The sequence below is a fragment of the Danio rerio genome, chromosome 15, assembly GCF_052040795.2.
Source record: "Danio rerio strain M-AB ecotype USA chromosome 15, GRCz13ab, whole genome shotgun sequence".
NCBI classification, from domain to species: Eukaryota; Metazoa; Chordata; class Actinopteri; order Cypriniformes; family Danionidae; genus Danio; species Danio rerio.
In genome coordinates, this window is record NC_141035.1 from 6,887,501 (window position 1) to 6,891,907 (window position 4,407).

Here is a 4,407-nt window from a genome sequence, read left to right on the forward strand (position 1 = left end):
CCGCCAACTTATCCAGTAAGTTTTTACGCAGCTGATGCCCTTCCAGCCGCAACCCATCTCTGGGAAACATCCACATGCACACACACACACACACTCATACACTACAGACAATTTAGTCAACCCAATTCACCTGTACCACATCTCTTTGGACTGTGGGGGAAACAGGAGCACCCGGAGGAAACCCACGCGAAGGCAGGGAGAACATGCAGACTCCACACAGAAACGCCAACTGTGCCGAGGTTTGGACCAGCGACCTTCTTGCTGTGAGGTGACAGCACTACCTACTGCGCCACTGCCTCGCCCTCAAACAATTTAACTCTACTTAAATTTTCAGCATGACCAAGAAACTGCTTTAGCTGTTTACATTTTATACTGGTGATTCAGTTTCATCGCTGTTATGCAAGGCTAACAGTGATCTCAGTCCTGAAGAGACAAAGCAATATATTGTAACACTATTGAAACAGCCAAAATTTGGATCATTTGAAATGTGTTCAGGTGTTCCTCAGAAAGATCCTCAGAATAGGCTTGTTGAAATGGTTGCATACGTTTCTTGTTATTATGAAAATGTTGTGCATTATACATTATATTACAAAATGCTGAATTTTATGTACTCTTAAAGTGGCTTGTTTGTGTTTGTATATATGTAGCATTAGGATACAACTATAATTTTGTTTAAATAATAGTGTAAAAGAAAAGGTGTATATATTTTTAAATGAATTTAAAGTGATGTAGCTTCTGTAACTACAAGAACACACTATAGAAAATGTTATTGCTGTAATGTGGGTGGTTTATACTCTGTGGCAGCATGAGCTTAATGACATAAATGACTGTAAAATATCCTATTTAAAACAAATCAAGATGACATGGTTGCATTCATTGGTTTGCTGCAACATTCTGGCTGAAATGCAGAATATGGTCAATTTGAATATCTTGTCAAACATGAAGCATGTGATAATGCAAAAGCCATACAAGTAACGGAAGAGATGAAGGTCAGCATCCTGTGAACTACAAGAGCGACGAGGCTTTAGAGCCACCTTTGTAGATATTGTTGAATTTTCTGGAGGCTAAATTTTGTCTCATCCAATTTTTGGTGATATTACAGACACACATTTACAGACTAACATTTCATAAACAACGAATAAGAACAAAACAGCCAAAGATTGGCATCAAAGGTAGTAGCTTTATTTCTTACATCTCAGTTACAATTGCCAAAGAAGCTCCTAAGGCCACAATATGCAAGACATCATGTGCTTAGGTAAGTAAGTAAGTAATATGTATTTATATAGCGCATTTATCATGTATGGCCATACACCCAAAGCGCTTCACAGTCATGAGGGGGGGTCTCTCCACACCACCACTGCATCCACTTGAATGATGCGACTGCAGCCACAGGACAATGGCGCCAGTGCGCTCACCACACACCAGTTATAGGTGGAGAGACGGTGATAGAGCCAATTCACAATGGGGAAGATTGGGAGTCCATGATAGAAAGGGCCGATGGAGGGAATTTGGCCAGGACACCAGGGTTACATCCCTACTCTTTACTAGAAGTGCCATGGGATTTTTAATGACCACAGAGAGTCAGGACCTCGGTTTAACAACTTATCCGAAAGGAGAGGAGTACGGGAAGGTAAGGGGTAAGGTAGGAAATGTTGCCTCTTCTGTAAAAAAAGTGTTGATTCGGTTTACAGATCTGAAAAAAAAAGTTTCTCAACAGGAAAAGATTGAATTCCTGAGAGAAAAGGACCAGAGGTCAAAAGAGATGTCTTGTCTTGGTGATTGTCATTACACTTGTGGAAGTTGCAACCACTAAGCTCATTGATTCTTTTTTTCTGAGTTGTTTAAGCACAAGATCTTCTTTGGTTGATTCCTGTAGCACAAATCGATTCTGTATTAAGGAAGTAGAAAGAAAAATAATTTGGCTTGTTTGTGGAACTGAAGGAGGAGAAAGAGAAGAGGAGGAAAGTTAGAAAAGCAATTGATAAGCAACCACTTTCTGTAAGTGATCTATACAGAGCGGAGGCTGCCATTGTTTGGTTAACTCCGTAAGTATTGTTCAAAGAAGACATTTCAATGTTGAGAGCTGTAGTCACTGTAAAGAAAACCAGCTATATTTACAGATTGGATCCAGTATTGAGAGAGAATTTTTTGAGAGTAGTCTCAGTGTCATGGTCATGTCAAGCTCTTGACTCTTTTGAATGATCTGTCAAAACCAGTAAATGATTTTGTGGTCAGTCTAAAAAATCCCTTTATGATCTTAACATTTTCTATAAAAACTTGCCTAACTGTAAGGAAACAAAAACAGATGAGGATGCAAAATGTAAAGGTTTGTTCACAATTTCAAACAAGAAAGGGTATCTGGAAGGCAAGTTGAGAGTCTGAATCAGAAAAAAAAAATGAGAATATTTTTGCAGTGAAAAATTGCAACTTGATCACCGAAAAAGTTGGATTGGGCTCACAGAGTTGGGAAATCCATAGTATCTTTAGAAAAGCCCAGACCGATAGTTATTTGATTTTAACCAGTTAAACTCTGCTGTTATTTTGAGATTTCCGACTGGATTTTTGCCTACCCAAATTTAAATGCTTCCCAAAACCACATGCAGAGGTGTAAATGCAAAAATTTGGTATCATTTTAAAGAAAACCCTTTGAATAAAACACTTTTGAAGGTGTTTAAAATATCTGTATTAACCTTATTCTAAAATGCGAAGTGCGCCTGTTTTCGCGATTGTCTTAGAACATCCGTTTCAGTCGCCTATGGGAGAAATGAGAAGGAATAATAAACGGCAAAAAACGGTCAAACTACTTGCTCTACAAACAAATGTTTGTATGACTATACAGACCAAGTAGAATAATATAACAAGGAAATATCAGTTTGCAACATCAAACAGCGAAACGAGCAGTTTTTAATGTCTAAAAATGAATGGAAGTGAATGAGACCGGAAGTCTCGTGCCAAAAAGATTCAAATGGCAGCGCCCGCTTGTCTGCGAAGAATAAGGTCAAAATGTTGTCTGTGTTTGTTATGATAAACACCTAAAAAAGAGGCGCTTTTTGTATTTATTATTTTTTTTTATAAACTCAAATTTGAAAGTGTACCTTTTAGGTTCTGTGTGGTCTAGGGTGCTGAAATTAATTTTGGATGTCCCTGCACAGGAAAAAAGAAAATGTCTTTACCATAATCTATACAAAAGTTATTTTATTCCATCTGATGAGAGGTTCTGTACAAGCCACAGGGACCGATCATTGTTTTCATATTTCACTGTTCTTTTGTTTGATCAAAACATAATTCACTGTGTTTGGACCACATCAGACATATAAAAGGATTACTTATGCACATCACCTCAAAATCAGAGGAGAATGGCCCTAAAGCGCACAGCATAAGGTAAGAGATGACAGCTGTCTGTGCTATCTGGGGCTGCTTATTGATCATAAATGTATTGTTGTCTCTTCTGTGCCATGGAAGCACAGCAATTCATTCAACAACTGTTTGGCATATGAATATAATTCAGTAAAAAGATTGCTAGAACCGTATGAGCACCGGCAATAGCTTTCATTTGAGCTATAACTTGTACATGTGTCATTTATGAATCATATGAAAATGAACCAATGTTCAATACCCAGCTCGGGTATCCAAAATACTGTGTATTTAAGTGTAAATAACTTTTGTACAGTAGAATATAAACCAAAGTGATGCATATGTGCATAAAATATAGATTCTACACTTACAAACGAAACCACTTACGGGGGTCTGGTGCAACGCTAGCCCTTTAAATCTTTAAGCGAAAGTTGATGACGTCACGGATCCGGGTCTGCAAAGTTCAACTTTAATAGCTAAAGGACAGACTTGCAGTTCTGGAGAAAGCAAAGAATTTATGCTCTGGCATCTTTATAAAAAAGGACTTCCCTGAAATCATCTGGCAAAGGCGAGAATTACTTTCAGAATTGAAGGCATCTTGATAAAGAGGTGACATTGCATGTTTGTAATATGACAAACTAATTGTGCATCCACCAGTTCACAATCAATTCAGACCTGTCTCCAACTGAGAATGTGTGGTGCATTCTAAATCACGAAAATCACATGTCTCCCCTTGGGTTTTAGGTTTTGAAAAGGGATAAAAATCCACCACCCTGTCCAAACTTTAAGGATACGGGTTGTCAGATTCGCACAATCCATATGCACATGGCTTTGGCTTGTTTCCCTCGCTGGAAAGCTTGACAGAGCCCCAGCTACGGTTGCCAAGACACGAATGGTGGGTGGCGGTTTTTGGGTGTGGCTTAGCGAAGGATCAATTGAGCATAGAAGTTGTTCAGTTAGTCTGGGAGCGTGGTGTTGGTTGGAGGTGAGCAGTTTGCTGGCTTATAATTTGAGAGTGCATAGATACCAGTCCACATACTGTATGTCAAGGGT